At 44.5% G+C, this 22,562-nt stretch overlaps 1 protein-coding gene across 2 annotated transcripts in view; it reads right to left on the bottom strand.

Annotated features, from left to right (window-relative positions):
* cdc42se2 (CDC42 small effector 2) overlaps window positions 1-22,562 on the bottom strand; it is a 248,983-nt gene that overhangs the window by 215,921 nt on the left and 10,500 nt on the right. The gene's annotated exons all lie outside the window — the stretch shown is intronic.

Here is a 22,562-nt window from a genome sequence, read left to right as displayed (position 1 = left end):
CACACACACACACACTCACACACACACACACTCACACACACACACACACACACACACACACCAGCATGGTGGCACAGCGGTCAGCACTGCCACCTCACAGCGCCAGGGACCTAGCTCGAATCGACCCTCAGGCGAATGTCTGTGTGGAGTTTGCACATTCTCTCCTTCTCTGTGTGGGTTTCCTCCGGGTGCTTCAGTTTCCTCCCACAGTCCAAAGATGTGCAAATTAGGTGGATTGGCCATGCTAAATTGCCCTTAGTGTTCAGTGATGTGTAGCTTAGTTGGGTTATAGGGGATGGGTCTGGGTGGGATGCTCTGAGAGTCGGTGTGGACTTGTTGGGCCGAAGGGCCTGTTTCCACACTGTAGGGATTCTATGATCTATGATAAGTCTGACGAAAGCAGGAGAAGTGCTCTCCTCGCCAAACATGAACAATGAAATCAAGGAACATGACAGTCAGTGTGTATGATGAGAACCTGACTAAGCAAGCTAGAAAGTAGCTAATGATGCATGACATCCCAGACAGACCTACTCTCGCAGGAACTGATTATCTTGTCAGGAGAACTTTATGCTGAATACTAGGAAAGGCACCAGCTGACTTCAATAACCACCACTGACATTGTCAAATGCCTGAAAGAACATCAGATATTACGGCAATCCATAATCATTATAAACAACAGTGCCCTTAATTCATGAGTGAAGAAGTCAGTTACTTCATCCAATACCAAACATCATTTCTACACAGTCCCCAGTCAAGTGGAAAGGCTCAGGCGGCAGAGATAATTGTCAAAGATTCAAAGAAATTGAGCAGATCCGGCACACTTGTACAAAAGGCAAACTTTGAGCGGAAAAATATACCTACTAAAGGCATGAAGGATAGTCTAGTATAGAAACTGACGTCCCACATCCAACCTGCTCTTTAAATAAAAAAAACTACCACATCTTAAAGGAAACATCAACTTTCCTGCTCCTCTCATGCTTCCTGGTCTGCTGTGTTCCTCCAGATCCACATTGTGTTATCTCATAAAATCACAGTACAGCTTGACCATTATCTTGCATCGAGCAACAATGTCAAAGGAGGTATTACTAGGAGAGTGACTAGTATTACTAGGAGAGGGGGAGAAAGTCTTAAAAGGAAAAAGGAGAGGCAATTATGTTCAAGCGCAACTTCAGAGCTTAATGTCTAGACAGAGATCAACAGTGGGGTGAATAGGGTGGTAAATACGTAAGAAGCTAGAATTGGAGAAAAGCACAGGTTTTTGCAGGGTTGTGGGCTGAAGGAGATTACAGAGAAAATAAGTCAATTAATTGCAGCTTGGGAAAGCATGTGCCTGTTATTTTCGCATTGGTTTTCCACAAAGCAAAGGAGATATACCTTTGCCCTAGTTCTATTAAAAAGTTTTTGTTTTAAATTCCGCTCATCTGCACTATTTTGAGCTTACAGACCTAGTGTGCAAAGACTGCACAGAAAAGACACAAAAGATCCTTCTGCTCACATTAGTAAAACCAAATCAGAGTCATTAGGAAAAACCTTTGGTGTATGCCATGCATAATAACCCCTTTTCGCACCAAATCAGAAGACATTTAAACTCTCTCCTCCAAAAGATCACGCGTGATAGAACAACTCCAGCTTTCAAGATGGTGAGTTCACGAAGTGTAGAGCTGGATGAACACAGCAGGCCAAGCAGCATCAGAGGAGCAGGAAGGCTGACGTTTCGGGCCTAGACCCTTCTTCAGAAATGAGGGAGGGGAAGGGGGTTCTGAAATAAATAGGGAGAGAGGGGGAGGCGGATAGAAGATGGATAGAGGAGAAGATAGGTGGAGAGGAGACAGACCGGTCAAAGAGGCAGGGATGGAGCCAGTAAAGGTGAGTGTAGGTGGGGAGGTAGGGAGGAGATAGGTCAGTCCAGGGAGGACGGACAGGTCAAGGGGGCGGGATGAGGTTAGTAGGTAGGAGATGGGGGTGGGGCTTGAGGTGGGAGGAGGGGATAGGTGGGAGGAAGGACAGGTTAGGGAGGCAGGGATGAACTGGGCTGCTTTTGGGATGCGATAGGGGGAGGGGAGATTTTGAAGCTTGTGAAGTCCACATTGATACCATTGGGCTGCAGGGTTCCCAAGCGGAATATGAGTTGTTGTTCCTGCAACCTTCGGGTAGCATCATTGTGGCACTGCAGGAGGCCCAGGATGGACATGTCGTCTGCGGAATGGGAGGGGGAGTTGAAATGGTTCGCGACTGGGAGGTGCAGTTGTTTAGTGCGAAGGTGTTCATAGGTGTTCTGCAAAGCGGTCCCCAAGCCTCCGCTTGGTTTCCCCGATGTAGAGGAGGCCACAACGGGAACAGCGGATGCAGTATACCACATTAGCAGATGTGCAGGTGAACATCTGCTTGATGTGGAAAGTCTTCTTGGGGCCTGTGATGGGGGTAAGGGGGGAGGTGTAGGGGCAGGTGTAGCACTTCCTGCGGTTGCAGGGAAAAGTGCCGGGTAAGGTGGGGCTGAAGGGGAGTGTGGAGCGGACAAGGGAGTCACAGAGAGAGTGGTCCCTCCAGAAAGCAGATAAGGGTGGGGAGGGAAAAATGTCTTTGGTGGTGGGGTCAGATTACAGATGGCGGAAGTGTCGGAGGATGATGCGTTGGATCAGGAGGTTGGTGGGGTGGTACGTGAGGACGAGGGGGATTCTGTTTTGGTTGTTATTGCGGGGAGGGGATGTGAGGGATGAGTTGCGGGAAATGCAGGAGACACAGTCGAGGGCGTTCTCGACCACTGAAGGGGGGAAGTTGCGGTCCTTGAAAAACGAGGACATTTGAGATGTACGGGAGTGGAATGCCTCATCCTGGGAGCAGATGCGGTGGAGGCGAAGGAATTGGGAATGGGGGATGGCATTTTTGCAGGAAGGTGGGTGGGAGGAGGTGTATTCTAGGTAGCTGTGGGAGTCGGTGGGCTTGAAATGGATATCGGTTTCTAGGTGGTTGCCCGATATGGAGACAGAGAGGTCCAGGAAGGAGAGACAGGTATTAGAGATGGTCCAGGTGAACTTAAGGTTCGGGTGGAAGGTGTTGGTGAAGTGGATGAACTGTTTGAGCTCCTTGTGGGAGCACGAGGCGGCGCCGATACAGTCATCAATGTAATGGAGGAAGAGGTGGGGTTTAGGGCCAGTGTAGGTACGGAAGAGGGATTGTTCCACGTAACCTACAAAGAAGCAGGCATAGCTTGGGCCCATGCGGGTACCCATGGCCACCCCCTTTGTCTGTAGGAAGTGGGAGGAATTGAAAGGTGAGTTGTTGAGGTTGAGGACGAGTTCGGCTAAGCGGATGAGGGTGTCAGTGGAGGGGAACTGGTCGGGCCTGCGGGACAGGAAGAAGCGGAGGGCCTTTAGGCCATCTGTATGGGGAATGCAGGTGTATAGGGACTGGACGTCCATGGTAAAGTTGAGGTGTTGGGGACCGGGAAATTGGAAATTCTGGAGGAGGTGGAGGGCGTGGGTGGTGTCATGGACGTAGGTAGGGAGTTCCTGGACCAAGGGGGAGAAAATGGAGTCCAGATAGGTGGAGATAAGTTCGGTGGGGCAGGAGCAGGTGGAGACAATGGGTCGACCAGGGCAGTCAGGTTTGTGGATTTTGGGAAGATGGTGATAGATTTTTGTCAAATAAGAGTACCAAAGGAGACGGAATAATGATAGCAAGGCAGAGTTGAATGGCTCATCAGTCATGGATGATCTAACTAGATGATCTCCAAGAGGTGCATGGCCTATGCCTGTTCTTAATGTTCCTCTGTTCATAAAATTCAATAGGTTGACGAAGGAATTGTCACATCTACAGCATTCTACCAACTTTTCCAACAGTGATACCAAACACATTTGAAAAGTTACAGACTACTGACACAACATCAACTAAAACTAGCAACTCAACTGCATACATTTTTCTCAGAGATTGATGTTTTGGAAAAAGGGCTGTGAAAGGGCCCTCTTATACCTAGGTTATACTGAATCTAAGACTGTTATATCATTCCTATTTTACCTAACATCCAAAACCATAGTTTCAAAAGTTCTGGGCAGCTACATAATCCATACTGAAATGTTATATACTACTGTGGTTCATGTGTGAAACACACTGTGTGCACAGCATGAAACAAAAGTTGATTGTCACTACATGATGCATTCTGGGACTTATAATTTGAGGTTAGACCTCCTTTTGGTTACACTGAAGTTAATATTCTGGCTAGATCAGATAGAAAGTAGCTCATTCTGCCAGTTTTGATTGGTCCAGCTTTGGCTACTTTACGAATAAAACATGATGTTTTCCAGTATTTGCAAACTGCATTTTCAAGGTGTTTTTCAAGTGCCACCAAAAGGGGCATGGGCTTATAAAAGCCATTGTGTTAAAGTATTTAAACATTATTCTTTCAGCAAATTAGCCACTCAAACTACACTTCTACAGCCCCTCTAAGACCTGTAATTACTGACTGTGACATTATAAAATCTTTACACATCAATTCTCAGTTGGTAGCAAACACAACAGTCCCCCCTTGAACAAAATGTTTAACTTTTTCAAATTTACTGTCAGAGATTACAGTAAGCTTCTGCCGTGTATAACATTATGAAGTCAATAACTTTTAGACCGTCAATGTTAAACTCAATGACACAGTACAACAGGACCAAACCATCTAAAAGATTAATTATTGGTCAGGTGAGATGATGCAGACGGTTCTCACTGTTTAAGTTTCAAAGTTATTTTAATTGCATGCAGGAAATTTCAGAACAAAGGAAATCTGTTAGAGTCTGTTACATTTTAAACTTTGACTGTCATGTACAGAAGGCAGAATTCTAAACGACAGAAAAGCATGATCCAAAACCTTTAATTTCATTTTAATAAGATTTGACTTGAAGATTTCTGAAACATCCATAAGTTAATTTTATAATTCTGAATTGTAGCTTACTTTAATCATCATGTAAAAATTTTGATCTGTGTAACTGACTCTATCCTTGGCACAGTCAGTGTCCCATTTCCTGTTAAAAAATGAAACCAATAAGTTGCTATAGTTACCTCTGGAAATCAGCTCTTAGTTATTTTTCTATTTCATCGTGCAATGGTATTTTATATGTTGGAATGCTCAGGCATTCTACTTTTCTGTGCAGTTTTCCAATGTATAGCTAGCTTGGCATGAGGCTCTACACAGTGTCACATTTCTCAACCAGCTGCACAGACAGAAAATTTCAAGGAGAATTGTAGATGCAGGTATGGTCCCTTCAAAACTCAAATCTTTGCTGCATCTCATTTTTTTTTAATATGAACTGTTCACAATATTAACACACTAATGGAAATACCCATTTTGTAATAATATCATGCAAAAATCTGAATTTAATGTCTGATTAATCTGTAGCTCAGACGAAGACAAGATGGTCCGTATTTGCTGAGACTGGACTGTGCCTGCAGTCATGCAAATACACTCCCGACACTCACTGTCCCAGGCCACAAATGAAGAATGACTGCTGAGACAATGTACCAGAGAGTTATAAATGTTCACAAAGCCTACTCAAACTGAGGGTAAAACGTCTCTTATTTTCCCTCCATCTCACTAATTTGTGAATTGGAGTTTTCAACAACTATCTGTTGACAGACATCTAAACATGGTAGTGAAATCTCCTGTGGCCAGATTCATCATAGATTGCCAATGAGCTTCCTCGCCTGGATTGGGTCTTCTTGCAAGAGTCTGCCATAGAAAGTTTTAAATTGCAAGCAGCTGCAACTCTTAAAGGCACACAGTGTGGAGCTAGAGGAACACAGCTGGCCAGACAGCATCAGAGGAGCAGGATAGTTAAGGTTTTGGGTCGGGACCCTTCTTCAGAACTGGAGAGGGGGAAGGGAGCGGGGAAGTAAACAGAGAGAAGGGGTGAGGCTGGGGAAGGTAGCTAGAATGGTGACAGGTCAGTGCAGGTAGGGAGTGGTGGGGATTGGTCAGTGGGATGGGTGGAGCAGATGGATGGGAGAGAAGATGGACAGGTTGTGTCAGGTCAATGAGACAGGGATGAGAGGGAGGGTTGGACATGGGATGAGGCTGGGGGTGAGGAGATTTTAAAACTGGTGAATTCCCTGTTTAGGCCACCGGGCTGTAGGCTCCCGATGCAGAATATGAGGTGTTACTCCCCCTGTTTGCGGGTGGTGTCATTGTGACACTGGAGGAGGGCCAGGATGGACATGTCACCCAGGGAGTAAGAGGGGGAGTTAAAGTGGTTGGCGACCGGAAGGTGTTGTCATTTGTCACGTACAGAGTGCAGACGCTCTACAAAACAGTCTCTGAGTCTATGCTTGGTCTCACCGATGTACAGGAGGCCACATCGGGAGCAGCGGATACAGTAGACCAAGTTGATGGATATACAGGTAAACCCCTGCCTGATGTGAAAGGCTTGTTGTGGGTCTTGATTGGAGGTGAGGGGAAAGATGTAGGGGCAGGTGTAGCACTTCCTGCGGTTGTAGGGAAAGGTGCCGTGTGTGGTTAGTGGGGAGTGTGGCGCAGACGAGGGAGTTACAGAGAGAGTGGTCCCCACGAAAGGCAGATAGAAGTGGGGAGGGAAATATCTCTTTGGTTATGGGGTCGGATTACAGGTGGCAGAAGTGGCGGAGACTGGATGCGGAGGTTGGTGGGGTGATATGTGAGGACAAGGAGGATTCTGTCTTTATTTTTGTTGGGGGGAGGGGGTGTGAGGGCAGAAGTGTGGGAAATGCAAGAGATGTGTTTCAGGGCATTTTTGATCACCGGATGGGGAAAGTTACGGTGTTGAGGGCATTTTTGATCACCGGACGTCCGTCACGTACCGTCCGAACCCACAACCAGAGAGATATTTCCCTCCTCACCACTATCTGCCTTTCGGAGGGACCACTCAATCTGCGACTCCCTAGTCCGCTCCACACTGATCACTGAATCTGCCATTCAACTTTTGACTCCTGCAAAGATGATGCAGTAGGATTTTCTACTGGCTCCTGACCTACATCTTGTTTATGTCATGGACCAGGTCAGACCTCCAAACTTTATTATGGAAAATACCATAGACCTTAACTTTTATACTTGTTTTAAAAGGCAAGTGTAAGGCACTGTGTTCCAGCAATTGGTATTAAGCTTTAATCCAAACACACTTTATTCTTACAACAGTTAAAATACAACGAAAAGAGGAACTGGCATAACTTTACTCTATTGAAATATTTAACAAGATAATGCATTATTTGAAATATTTAACAAGATAATGCATTATTTAACAAGTAATCATCAACTGTTCCAATATAGGCAACATCCCATGAAAACACTCTTGGCAAAGACAATTCAGCAACACAGTTATTATTCTCACATGCTGTCTCTCTCCAACCCAGTACAAAGAAACAATCTGCTCCTTTTGATTTCTAAGAGCAAGCCTCTCTGTCTAATACTTCACTCTAGCAGCAGAAAACTCATAATTTCAGCTGCAGCAGCCAGCAAAAATCTACTCAACTAATTGAAAGCAAAACTAAAGTCTTCTGGGTCTGTGTGAGCCTGACCCTGCACATTCATGATTCTTTTGCCCTACTTTAAAAAAAATGCCCAAGAGAGCTCAAAACTGTTTAGCAGCTGCCTGAAGGAGGTATTTTGGCACCATTGTGACAACACCCCTCTGCAAGAGAAACAGGACAAAACACATCTCTTAAAGGCACAGTATCATCACACCTCTCCCTTAAAAAAATGAATCATCAATACACAAAAATGACTTCATTTTCAAAGCCTTTAGTCTCATGCTATTACATTATATTGAATTAACTCTAAGCATGTAAACATTCAATAATATTGTCATTTCAGTCCGTTTCTTCAATCACCAAACACCTCTGTCTTCCTTCATCAAAGTCTTGAAAAAGCATTAGCAAATACCTCATCCTGCTACATGTAATTTTCAAACTGAATGGATGAAACAACAAACTCCATTTAAGTAGTCTGGTATTTTTAATCTTAAATCTTTCCAAAACTGTTAAGGACTTTTGATCAGTATACACAATCATCTCAGATACATTGCTGGCAACATAAATGTTGAGATGTTGCAACCCCAACACCAAACTCAAGGTCACTTTCTGAATAGTGGAATATTTCTTTTGATGAATATACAACTTTCAGAAAAAATGGCCGATAGGTCTTTCTATACTCTCATTGTCTTTCAGCAAAAGTACAACGCCGACACCCACATCCCTCACATCTATAGTCACCTTAAATAGCTTTGCAGAATTGGGCATTAAATACCTTCGGACACCTATCAATCCACTAAAAGTTTCTGCACTCTGTTAACAGGTCAGTTACTGGAGCAACCTCACCGCTAAAATTCGGTACAAATTTACCTCAAAAAACACACAAGCCCAATTTGCAGTACTGCCCTTTTCGTCGACATTAAGGGAAACTCCCCGAAAACCTTTGGTTTCACATCCTGTGGGGCCATCTGTTCATGTCCAATGATATGGCCGAGGACTCACTCTTAGCCACGTTTGTCACCAACTCCATCCCCTGAAGTCAAATGATCAATTCTGCAAGCTGCTCCTTTTATGTGTAACTAAACATTCACCAGATTGTCTACATACACCACACAATTAGATAATCCCAAAAGCACTTCATTGGTTAATCTTTGGAATGTGGCTGGTTCCAAATGGCATGACTTTAAACTGATAAAGTCCATTCAGTGTCAGAAAAGCCAAAATTTTCTTCGTTCTTCAGTACAAAGGTACCAGCCAATATCCTTCATTTAGAAGTTTAAAAATATAAGTTGCTTGTCCGACTCACCTTCCCAATGCAGTCTTCAAATCATGCAATATGGTACAAATCGGATTTCTTAACTGAACTGACTTTTCAATAGTCCACACACAATTGCTGGGTACCATCTGGTTTTGGTAGTATCACTATGGGTGAGTTTCATTCACTGCAGCTCACTTCGATTTTGTCAAGCATACTCTCAATCTCTTTTTGAACCTATGCCAATTTTAGAGGTTAAGCATATAAGGATGTTACTTAATTGGAACAGCATTTCCTATATTTTCATCATACGTAATCAGTTTAGTACTTCCCAGCTTATTCCCACTTATATCTATATGTGATTAGATAACTCTTTCAAGTCATTTTGATTTTCATCTCAAAAGTAATTTAATAAGTTATTCCAATTTCTGAGAACTTTCTCATTGTCCAATCGAATCTGAGGAATGTCAATTTCAGGATCATCTGGATTTGGTTCTCCACTCAGAGTTGTAACAAGTAAAAGATTCTCCTTTTGCTTTCCTTCCCTATCAAAGTACTGTTTGAGCATATTCACATGACACACTCTGTGAGGTTTTCATCTATCCGGCATTCTTATCAAATAATTTACCTCACCTAGTTTCCTTTCGATCTGAAACGGCCCACTAAACCTTGTCTTTAAAGGTTCACCTACCACTAGTAGTAATACTAATACTTTATCTCCACGAGCAAAACTAGAGATTTTTGATCTCGTCTGCTTCCTGTTTCATCAGAAGCTGTGCTACTTTTATTTGCTGTCAAGCCAACTCGCCCGCTGTCTTTAATCTCTCCCTAAAATTTGACATAGTCAATAATGTCGACTCTGAATGCTGAATCAATGATTTTTCCTTAATTTAAATGGTCCTCTCACCTCATGTCCAAAAATTAATTCAAATGAACTGAATTTAATTTGTTCATCACATGTATCTCTGATTACAAAAAGTACAAACGCAATTCATTTCTCCCAATCTTCTGGATACTCTTGACTACAGGCGCTCAGTATAGTCTTTAAAGTTTGATGCCACCGTTCTAATCTCCCTGCGATTCTGGATGGTATGCAGCTGATTTAAATTGTTTTACTTACATCTATCCATAATCCTTGAATAACCTCGATGTAAAATTTGATCCTTAATCAAATTGCATCTCTGTATCAAGTAAAAAAAAATTGAATAGCTCTTCTACAACCCTTGTAGCCATGGATATTAAGTAACGGAATGGCCTCTGGAAATCCAGTAGACACATCCATTGGTCAACAAAAATTGATTCCCATTTTTTGTTTTAGGGAGAGGCCCTACGCAATCGAGATTCCTCAAATGCTCGGGTGTGTATGAAGGGTGCAGGTTTTAACACTGCCTGAGGTTTTTCTATTAACTAACATGTGTGAGATGTCCAGCAAAATTCAACCATATCTTTATACAGTCTGGACCAATAAAAATATTTTTGTATTTTAGCTTGAGTTTTCCTTACTCCTACATGACTTCCTACTGGTACCTTATGTGCTACTTGCAACACCTCCTTTCTATAACCCACCTGTATTACAACTTGATGAACCCCTGCCCGTTTTTCATCCACCTAAATATGTAATGGTCTCCATTTCCTCATCGAAACTGCATTCTTGGATATACGCAGATTTGTCTTTTTTGTATGCTTTTTGATTAAACTGCTTTGTCATTCCATTTTTCTGTTGTAGTTCAGCTAACTTCTCAGAACTAAAAAATATCCATATTGTCTTCCACCTGTTCATGTTTTTTCTCAACCTTTTGATACAACTCACATCTTTATTTATTCTTTGATTTCTCCTCCTGTTTGAACTTGTGGCTTTGTGACCTTGTTACCACATAGTCAGAAAAAAAATCCCAGGATATACTTCCTGTATCACCTCAGCCTACTCTCAAACATTAATTGGGTAAAAATCCCGTCTCGCTGGCTTGGAGCCGGCTGTGGAATGTGAGTGCCTCGTGGGCCACTTTTGGTAAGCAGAACCAACACTGCAGGATGTTTGATTTTCCACTGGCCTTTTTCCACAGTAGGCATCATTCTCACCTGTGATCCAGCTATATCATTATTGAGGATAAACTGTAATTTCGGGACAGAGAATTTCTCTATTACTCCTACCACCACTTCACCACTTTTCACAGACTCTCCAACTTCACCTTGTATAATGGAACACGATTCTTCTCGCCATGAATTCTACATATTACCACTTTTTATGGATTAGGAATGCTCCTTCTGAATTATATATCCCCCTCATCTCTCACTAAAGATTGACTTGCTCCTGCATCTCTTAAAATCTAATTTCTTTACCTAGTCCTCTTGGTACATAAGTGTAAATCTTACCCAGACAAGTAAATTCTTTAAAGAAATCTGGCACTTTCTTAAGATCAATTCCTGGCCAGGCTGTATATTATTTTGCAGCTCTTTTGCTTCAAATAGACTTTCCTTTTCCTTTTTCCAAACCCCACTGGATCATCCTCCCAGTGCTTTTTTTAAATGACCATCAATATGACTTCATGTGTCCTACTTTATTACAGTGAAAACATTTGAAGTTTTTTTTAACTTCTGCTCCTCCCTCATGGGCTTTTGTAACTTCTGGTAAGCTATCTTTATTATCTCCAATAAGGTCTCCATTTCCCTTCCCACCTGAGGATTTCTCTTTTCCCTAATTTCTATCCCATACAGATTGGAATTGATGTCAGAAGCCAAACTTTGATTTATGAGCTAACTCATTATCATCTGCTACTTCTGCTGCTGATCTTGCAGTTTTAACTCTCTGCTCTTCCACATGCATTCTCACTACTTCAGGAAGTGAATTTTTGAACTTCTCCAAAATAATAACCTCTCTAAGAGCATCATATGTCGGATCTATTTTTACTGCGAGATCATAGAATCCCTATGGTGTGGAAACAGGCTCTTCGGCTCAACAAGTCCACACCAACCCTCAAAGCATCCCATTCCCCATTACCCACCTAATCTACACATCCCTGAACACTACAGGCAATTTAGCATGGCCAATCCACCTAGCCTGCACATCTTTGGACTGTAGTAGGAAACCAGAGCACCCGGAGGAAACCCACACAGACACGAGGAGAATGTGCAAACTCCACACAGACATTCACCCAAGGGTGGAATCGAACCTGGGTCCCCGGCGCTGTGAGACAGCAATGCTCACCACTGAGCCGCCGTGCCGCCCCATATCCCTAATCCTGCTAAAAGGGAAAATAACTTCCTTTGCTTTGGAAAATTAGTTACACCAAAAAACTTAGCCAGGGATCCTGCCTCTCCCCTCAGTGTCTTTTACATCATTTCTGTTTTCTTTCACATTTCAAGTATTTTCAAGCTTTTTTTTATCATAACTATACCATCTTGATAGTATGAATTCTCCAGATTTTCCTAGTCTCATGAGATTAGTTACTGGCAAATAAAGTTCAAATCTATTTTGCCGTGGAAGTATATCCAAAAAGAGATGAAATGAAATTATTAAATCAATTTTGTGTAGAAGTTTACCAGCTGTCAAAACATTGACAATTTCCATTGCATCTGTATAGGTCCCAAAAATAACAGGCTACACATTGCTGAAGTTACCTTATTACCTAACGTACAAACAGATGTCCGAAGGATGTCCATTTCTGACGAAGAGTCAACTTTCATTCTGCTTTCAGAGTTTGGCTCAGACCTCAGCCTCTTACAATGCTGTTCTCTTTGGATCTAACCAAGGAGGATGCTCGCAGAGTTCTGTGGGACGAGCTGCTGCAGGTCAGCCCAGGGGACGCCAGGATGCTCAACGCTCCTTGCACATTAGAGGAACCAAAACAGAAGTTGGAAAAGCTCAGCAGGTCTGGCAGCATCTGTGAAGAAAAAATCAGAGTTAACGGTTCGGGTCCGGTGACCCTTCCTCACAACAGTTCTGAGGAAGGGTCAAAGAACAAAGAAAATTACAGCAGAGGAACAGGCCCTTTGGCCCTCCAAGTCTGCGCCGATCCAGATCCTCTATCTAAACCTGTCATTTGTTTTCCAAGGATCTGTATCCCTCTGCTCCCTGCACATTCGTGTATCTGTCTAGATACATCTTAAATGACGCTATCACGCCCACCTCTACCACCTCTGCTGGCAATGCGTTCCAGGCACCCACCACCCTCTGCGTAAAGAACTTTCCACGCATACCTCCCTTAAACTTTTCCCCTCTCACCTTGAAATCGTGACCCCTAGTAATTGAGTCCCCCACTCTGGGAAAAAGCTTCTTGCTATCCACCCTGTCTATAACTCTCGATTTTGTAGACCTCAATCAGGTCCCCCCTCAACCTCCGTCTTTCTAATGTAAACAATCCTAATCTACTCAACCTCTCTTCATAGCTAGCGCCCTCCATACCAGGCAACATCCTGGTGAACCTCCTCTGCACCCTCTCCAAAGCATCCACATCCTTTTGGTAATGTGGTGACCAGAACTGTACGCAGTATTCCAAATGTGGTTGAACCAAAGTCCTATACAACTGTAACTTGACCTGCCAACTCTTGTACTCAGTACCCCGTCCGATGAATGAAAACGTGCCTTATGCCTTCTTGACCACTCAATCGACCTGCGTTGCCACCTTCAGGGTACAATGGACCTGAACACCCAGATCTCTCTGTGTATCAATTTTCCCCAGGGCTTTTCCATTTACCGTATAGTTCGTTCTTGAATTGGATCTTCCAAAATGCATCACCTCACATTTGCCTGGATTGAATTCCATCTGCCATTTCTCCGCCCAACTCTCCAATCTATCTATATTCTGCTGCATTCTCCGACAGTCCCCTTCATTATCTGCTACTCCATCAATCTTAGTGTCATCTGCAAGGTCACTGGACCTGAAACGCTAACTCTGATTTTTTTCTTCACAGAAGCTGCCAGACCTGCTGAGCTTTTCCAGCAACTTCTGTTTTTGTTCCTGATTTACAGCATCTGCAGTCCTTTTGGATTTTATCACATTTTAGAGGATCTGACTGGTGCCCTCGTGAGGGCTGGATGGGCTGACCATCTTTAGGACATTCTAGAATGTCCTGGATAATAACTACGCATGGGTCCTGGATTGTTTTGTTTTGTGGCTCGGACAGCTGTCCCTTTCTTGGTGCAGGGCAGTGATTGTCCTGTTGCCTAAAAAGGGAGACCTTTGTTTACTTAAAAATTGATGTTGGTTCTCCCTCCTCGGCACAGATTATCAGATTTTTGTGAGGGTATTGTTAACTGACCTTGGATCTGTGCTGGACTACATGCTCCACCCTGACCAGTCCTACATGGTCCCGGGCTGGAGGATCCACAACAATGTCCATCTGGTCTGGGACCTGATCCATTTTTCCCAAAGGACTGATCTTTTGAGCACCTTGCTGTGCCTTAATCAGGAGAAGGTATTTGGCAGGATAGAGAACGAATATATAGTTGAGACTCTGGCAGCATTTGGGTTCAGGATGTAGTTCGCCTCCCAGATATGACTTCTGTACACTGCTGCAGAGTATCTGATTGAAGTTAACAGGTCCCTAATGGCGCCCCTTCATTTTTGGGATAGTCATGCATCAGGGCTGCCCCTTGTCCAGCCAGCAGTATTCCCTGTACATGGAGCCTTTCCTGTGCCTCTTGTGGAGAAGGTTGTCAAGATTAGCTCTGCATGGGTTGGACGTGGGGCTGGTTCTTTCAGCTTATGCCATCAACATGCTCCTCACGTTCACTGACCCAGTTGACCTGGTTAGGCAGTGTACTCAGCCACATTTTCCACCAGGATGAACTATACTAAATGTCCCAGAATTCTGGTCGGTCCTTGGCAGGTGGATTCCTTGTCAGGGGAGTTACAGGGGTTCAGCTGGAGTGCTACAAATCTCCTTTATAGAGGGTCAATCTTAGCCCAGTTGAGGAATCCTGGCCAGCAAACTGGCAGAAGCTGGAGGCCAAAGTCTGTCCTCACCTAGGCTGCTGGGCAGGACTGCTCTGAGTACTGGTCCCTTTCCAGAAGATACTGGTTCATTTCTTCTGGGACAAGAAAATGCACTGGGTCACTGCAGAGGTTCTGAGTCTCCACCTTAAAGAAGGCAGTTAGTCACTGGTGTGCCTACATGTGGCGACTGTCCATCTCTGGACCCGGCAGCAACACCTTTACATTCAGCCTCCTGCCAGATGATGCACCCTGGTGAGGTATTTCTCGCACTAGGTGCGCAACCTCAATTATAACATGCAGCTCCTGATCATTGACCATCAAGTTCTCGTTTACCAGGACCTGATCAATGTCTGGAACATGGTCGACTCGCAGCAGGTCTTCCACTGTCAGGAGTAGTGGCTGTCATCAGAGAACTGCTGCTGTGGAAAAACCAGAAGGCCGTGGCCACTTAGCGAAGGGGACCAGAACTGGGGACGTGCTGGGTGGCTGAGGTCTGGACTAGACGCTGCTGCAGGAATTGGCAAATAGGGCAGCGATGGATGCCCAGCTCACAGCCAATGCCATCTATTACCTGAAAATGGTGATTCTCGGGCCCAACGTTCTGCCCCAGTTAGAGGATGTTCAGGTGTGTGATGGAATCCTGTCTATATGTACCTCTGCTCAAATGGAATTTTACATCGGCCCTAGGTTCCTGAACCTTCCTCATGAGACTGCACCCCACAACTTGAGCCACCTCATGGTAATCCATGCACCTGGCGCAGTGATGCTTTTTCTGCAGGCTGCTACACACCATTTGCTGCCCAGAGTGGGGTGGCAGGGAGCCCCAGTGGAGGACTGTTCCTTGGGGACCAGGGGTGGACAGGAGGCTGCAGTCCCATTCAGCTGCATATTGCGGTAGTTCACAGCCAAATTTTTTATTTTGCAGTGCTGTGGAGTCCATGGATCATGTATATACTAGTTGTGGGTGATTACAGCCTCGTCAGTTAAAAATATCTGTTGTTTTGCTTTTGGTTGCACTTCAGCCCTATGCTCCTGATTTTTGGGACATCCAGTGCAAAGGGGTGTAGGCAAATCAGAGCACAATTATGGGTCTGCACCTGGGCCTGGCCAAGTTAGCTATTAACAGGTCCGGGCAGCAGATTGTAAATGGGGTCATATCTACTGACTATCTGCCCCTCTTCCGCAGCTACATTTGTGCATGGATGTCTTTGGAGAAACAGCATACGATGTCCACCAATACTCTTGATGCCTTTAGAAAGAGGTGGGCATTGTAGTGGATATAGTGCTTTATTTCCCCTTCCAACAAAATTTAGATTTATCCCCCTCCCCCTCTCCCTACCTCTTTTTCAACTTTAATGGTTTGCACTGCGCTTAACGGGCTTCAAATGTAAAATATTCAATTGGAAACACGGCTGATTTACTGGTGCTGGTTAATAAGCAGGACAAAAAAAACCACAGTGATCTCGGGATAGAAATAAGGACATTCTGTTGTGTGTGATTGCACTTTTGGATATTAAAAAAAGCAGATGGAGAACTGTCTGTTCCAGCCTTTCTACGCTATGAGTCATGGCTCTATTTTGGTATTCAAGGATAAATTATGTTGCTTACCAGTCAGGCTTTCTGAGTTATTACAACTTTCCGCAACTTGGAATAATTAGAGTAAACTTTTTTTTTATAAAGTCAAGAGATGTGATCTGCTTGGCTTCCAATAGTTACTGTATATCCCCAGGATATGTTTGGGAAAGCCTGTCAGTTTACTGTAAACCCACTTGCTTTTATTTCCAGTCTCTTATGCAGTGTCATGAACTGGCAAAAGTATAAAACGTTAATCAGTTCACCCAGCTCCTCACTAACTGGCTGCAATTATAAAAACCCCAGCTCTTCAGTAATTTCCAGTCATGGAATTGTTTGTAGAGATCAGATTAAACTTCCTAAAAGTGAAAGTAATAGCACATTACAGTTCGTTTAGCACTATCATATCTCTTTCCTGCATTAGTGTGAAACATGCAGATCTTACTTATATTTATGCAAGAAATGTTTCACAGATGACAAAGGATAGTCTCCAACCCCGATTTTATACTTTGACTGTGATTGTGAATCACTTCAGCACTTACAGCTCTTAAGGATCATAATGTACCATCTGAAAGGTGAGAATTTATTCTTGAATTGTTAGTCCTGACGAAAATACGCCAGCTTCCTATGACTCCTTCCAACGAAATGGCTGCAGAATAGGATGCTCAACCAGACCTCCTTTGCTCCACCTATTCTTTTTCTTTGTATTTCTCCCTCTCTCCTTCCTTCTCTCAGTCTCGGACACCTGGCCCCGGACTCCAAAGCTGGGTCAGCAGAGATGCCAGCAGCCGGAGCAAGGATGCCAGCGATGAGAGCAGGGATGCCAGAGATCAACGGCCCGAAGCAGAGATACCAGCAGCCAGCAGCCCAAAGCAAGGACGCCAGTGATCAGAGCAGGAACGTTGGAGAGTAGAGGCCCACAGCAGGGACACCAGCCCCAACCAGCAGCTGGAGTAGGGACACCAGCAACCGGAATGGGGATGCCAACAGCTGGAGCAGAGATGCCAGTGACCAGCGGCAGCAGCGGCGCAGTGTTGAACTTGGCTTCAGCGATGCTGCAGGAGGAAGAGATTCAAATTCCTGGGACATTGGAACCGGTTCTGGCATAGGTGGACCAGTATAAACCGAATGTCTGTACCTGGGCAGGACTGGAACCAATGCCCTGGGGGGAGTGTTTGCTAGTGCTGTTGGGAAGGGTTTAAACTAATATGGCAGGGGAATTGGAATCAATACAGGAAATCAGAGGAAAGTAAAGTGAGGTCAGAAGCAAAAGGCAGTAAGGGGAAAAGTGAAAATGGAAGGCAGAGCAACCAAAGACAAAAATCAAAAAGGGTTACATAGGATCATAATTCATCTCAATGCAAGGAGCATTTATAAGAAGGTGAATGAATTAACTGCAGAGACAGTTATTAATGGATATGATGTAGAAGGGAAGTGGGGAGAGGAGGAGAGCATTAGTCATTGGGGACTCCATAGTTAGGGGGACAGATAGGAGATTCTGTGGGAACGAGAGAGACTCGCGGTTGGTGTGTTGCCTCCCAGGTGCCAGGGTCCGTGATGTCTCGGATCGTGTTTTCGGGATCCTTAAGGGGGAGGGGGAGCAGCCCCAAGTCGTAGTCCACATAGGCACCAACGACATAGGTAGGAAAAGGGATGGGGACGTAAGGCAGAAATTCAAGGAGCTAGGGTGGAAGCTTAGAGCTAGAACAAACAGAGTTGTTATCTCTGGTTTGTTACCCGTGCCACGTGCTCGCGAGGCGAGGAATAGGGAGAGAGAGCAGTTGAACACGTGGCTACAGGGATGGTGCAGGAGGGAGGGATTCAGATACCTGGATAATTGGGGCTCATTCTGGGGTAGGTGGGACCTCTACAAACGGGATGGTCTACACCTGAACCAGAGGGGTACCAATATCCTGGGGGGGAAATTTGCTAATGCTCTTTGGGAGGGTTTAAACGAATTCAACAGGGGGGTGGGAACCTGAATTGTAGCTCCAGTGTACAGGAGGTTGAGAGTAGTGAGGTCATAAATCAGGTTTCCAGGTTGCAGGAGTGTACCGGCAGGCAGGAAGGTGGTTTGAAGTGTGTCTACTTCAATGCCAGGAGCATCCGGAATAAGGTGGGTGAACTTGCAGCATGGGTTGGTACCTGGGACTTCGATGTTGTGGCCATTTCGGAGACATGGATAGAGCAGGGACAGGAATGGTTGTTGCAGGTTCCGGGGTTTAGGTGTTTCAGTAAGATCAGGGAAGGTGGTAAAAGAGGGGGAGGTGTGGCATTGTTAGTCAAGGACAGTATTACGGTGGCAGAAAGAACACTTGATGACAACTCGTCTACTGAGGTAGTATGGGCTGAGGTTAGAACCAGGAAAGGAGAGGTCACCCTGTTGAGAGTTTTCTATAGGCCTCCGAAAAGTTCCAGAGATGTAGAGGAAAAGATTGCAAAGATGATTCTGGATAGGAGCGAAAGTAACAGGGTAGTTGTTATGGGGGACTTTAACTTTCCAAATATTGACTGGAAACGCTACAGTTCGAGGACTTCAGATGGGTCAGTTTTTGTCCAATGTGTGCAGGAGGGTTTCCTGACACAGTATGTAGATAGGCCAACAAGAGGCGAGACCACATTGGATTTGGTACTGGGTAATGAACCAGGCCAGGTGTTAGATTTGGAGGTAGGAGAGCACTTTGGTGATAGTGACCACAATTCAGTTACGTTTACTTTAGTGATGGAAAGGGATCGGTATATAAAGCAGGGCAAGAGTTATAGCTGGGGGAAAGGCAACTATGAGGCGATGAGGCAAGATTTAGGATGCATAGGGTGGAGAAGGAAACTGCAGGGGCTGGGCACAATTGAAATGTGGAGCTTGTTCAAGGAACAGCTACTGCGTGTCCTTGAGAAGTATGTACCTGTCAGGCAGGGAGGAAGTGGTCGAGCGAGGGAACCGTGGTTTACTAAAGAAGTTGAATTTCTTGTCAAGAGGAAGAAGGAGGCTTATGTAGAGATGAGGCGTGAAGGCTCAGTGAGGGCGCTTGAGAGTTACAAGTTAGCCAGGAAGGACCTAAAGAGAGAGCGAAGAAGAGCCAGGAGGGGACATGAGAAGTCTTTAGCAGGTAGGATCAAGGAAAATCCTAAAGCTTTCTATAGGTATGTCAGGAATAAAAGAATGACTACAGTAAGATTGGGGCCAGGCCGGTCAAGGACAGTCGTGGGAAGTTGTGCGTGGAGTCTGAAGAGATAGAAGAGGTGCTAAATGAATATTTTTCGTCAGTATTCACGCAGGAAAAAGACAATATAGTTGAGGAGAATACTGAGATACAGGCTATTAGACTGGACGGGATTAAGGTTCATAAGGAGGAGGTGTTAGCAATTCTGGAAGGTGTGAAAATAGATAAGTCCCCTGGGCCGGATGGGATTTATCCTAGGATTCTCTGGGAAGCTGGAGAGGAGATTGCAGAGCCTTTGGCTTTGATCTTTATGTCGTCATTGTCTTCAGGAACAGTGCCAGAAGACTGGAGACTAGCAAATGTCGTCCCCTTGTTCAAGAAAGGGAGTAGAGACAACCCTGGTAATTATAGACCAGTGAGCCTGACTTCGGTTGTGGGTAAAGTGTTGGAAAGGATTATAAGAGATAGGATTTATAATCATCTAGAAAGGAATAATTTGATTAGGGATAGTCAACACTGTTTTGTGAAGGGTAGGTCGTGCCTCACAAACCTTATTGAGTTCTTCGAGAAGGTGACCAAACAGGTGGATGAGGGTAAAGCGGTTGATGTGGTGTATTTGGATTTCAGTAAAGCGTTTGATAAGGTTCCCCATGGTAGGCTATTGCAGAAAATACAGAGGCATGGGATTGAGGGTGATTTAGCGGTTTGGATCAGAAATTGGCTAGCTGTAAGAAGACAGAGGGTGGTGGTTGATGGGAAATGTTCATCCTGGAGTTCAGTTACTAGTGGTGTACCTCAAGGATCTGTTTTGGGGCCACTGCTGTTTGTCATTTTTATAAATGACCTGGATGAGGGCGTAGAAGGATGGGTTAGTAAATTTGCGGATGACACCAAAGTCGGTGGAGTTGTGGATAGTGCAGAAGGATGTTGTAGGTTACAGAGGGACATAGATAAGCTGCAGAGCTGGGCTGAGAGGTGGCAAATGGAGTTTAATGCGGAAAAGTGTGAGGTGATTCACTTTGGAAGGAGTAACAGGAATACAGAGTACTGGGCTAATGGTAAGATTCTTGGTAGTGTGGATGAGCAGAAAGATCTCGGTGTCCATGTGCATAGATCACTGAAAGTTGCCACCCAGGTTGATAGCGTTGTTAAGAAGGCGTACAGTATGTTAGGTTTTATTGGTAGAGGGATTGAGTTTCGGAGCCATGAGGTCATGTTGCAGCTGTACAAAACTCTGGTGCGGCCGCACTTGGAGTATTGCGTACAGTTCTGGTCACCGCATTATAGGAAGGATGTGGAAGCATTGGAAAGGGTGCAGAGGAGATTTACCAGGATGTTGCCCGGTATGGAGGGAAGGTCTTATGAGGAAAGGCTGAGGGTTTTGAGGCTGTTTTCGTTAGAGAGAAGAAGGTTAAGAGGTGACTTGATAGAGACATACAAGATCATCAGAGGATTAGATAGGGTGGACAGTGGGAGCCTTTTTCCTCGGATGGTGATGGCTAGCACGAGGGGACATAGCTTTAAATTGAGGGGTGATAGATATAGGACAGATGTCAGAGGTAGGTTCTTTACTCAGAGAGTAGTAAGGGCGTGGAATGCCCTGCCTGCAAAAATAGTCGACTCGCCCACTTTAAGGGCATTTAAATGGTCATTGGATAAACATATGGATGATAATGGAATAGTTTAGGTTAGATGGGCTTCAGATTGGTTTTCACAGGTCGGCGCAACATCGAGGGCCGAAGGGCCTGTACTGCGCTGTAATGTTCTATGTTCTATGTTCTATGTTCTAATTGGGATCAAAAAGACCTGGCTCCAGGGTGACCAAGGATGGGAACTAAACATCCAGGGGTATTCAATTTTCAGGAAAGATAGATGGAAAAGAAATCCACTTGGGTGGCAAAACATAGGAAGGCAGATTATCTGAATGGTAGCAGCTTAGGAAAAGGTGAGGTGCAAATTGGCCTGGGTGTCATGATAGAACAGTTGTTGAAGGTTGGCATGCAAGTGCAGCAGGCGGTGAGGAAAGCTAATGGCATGCTTGCCTTCAAAGTGAGAGGATTTGAGTATAGGAGTAGGGATGTCTTGCTGCAGTTATACAGGGCCTTGGTAAGGCAACACCTTGAGGAATTGTGTGCAGTTTTGGTCTTCTCGTCTGAGGAAGGATATTCTTGCAATTGAGGGAGTCTGGCAAAGGTTCAAAGACTGCTTCCCGGGATGGCAGGACTGACATATGAAGAAAGACTGGATCACCTGGGCTTGTATTCACTGGAATTTAGAAGAATGAAGGGAGATCTCATAGAAATATATAAACTCTTGATGGGGCTGGACAAGCTAGAAGAATGTTGCCGATGTTGGGGAAGTCTAGAACTAGGGATCACAGTATAAGAATAAGGGGTAAGCCATTCAGTCCTGAGATGAGGAAGATTTTCTTCACTCAGAGTTGTGAATCTGTGGAATTCTCTACCACAGAAAGCTGTTGGGACCAGTTTGTTAGATATATTCAAGAGGGAGCTGGACGTGGCCCTTGCAGTCAAAGGGATCAAGGAGCATGGAGAGAAAGCGGGAGTGGGATACTGAAACTGCATGATCAGCCATGATCATATTGAATGGTGTCGCAGGCTCGAAGAGCTGAATGGCCTACTCCTGTACCTATTTTCTATGTTTCTAATGTCTTTGCCTTCCTGACGAATTTACTATCACTTCTAATATTGGCCATTCATCCTCCGTGGTCAAAACCACTTTTTAGTTGACTCTCCAACCTCATTTTATATACTGGAACACTACTCTTCTCACCATGATTTGCACATATTATCGCTTTTTCTGGCAATACTCCTTCTGAATTACTGAATAGCTCCTCATTTCTCACAAGCAAAGTTTGGCTTGGTTCCGTATCTCTTAAAATCTTAATATCTTTACCTACTCCTCCTGGTACGCATGAGTAAAACTTACCCAGGAAAATAGATACTTTAAAGAGATCTGTCTGCTTCTTCTCAACCAACTCCTGACCAGGATGTACATTCTGGTGTAGCTTTTTAGCTTCCTCTGTGCTTTCCTTTACCACTGCAACAAAGTTGCTAGCTTATCCTGTTTTCCCACATCCATCTTCCTAGTGCTTTTTCTAAACCACCAACACTGCAACTTATCACAGAAGCTCACAGAATC

The sequence above is a fragment of the Rhincodon typus genome, chromosome 3, assembly GCF_021869965.1.
Source record: "Rhincodon typus isolate 14 chromosome 3, sRhiTyp1.1, whole genome shotgun sequence".
NCBI classification, from domain to species: Eukaryota; Metazoa; Chordata; class Chondrichthyes; order Orectolobiformes; family Rhincodontidae; genus Rhincodon; species Rhincodon typus.
Note: the sequence above shows the minus strand (reverse complement) of the source record. Positions and strands in the feature narration are given on the sequence as shown.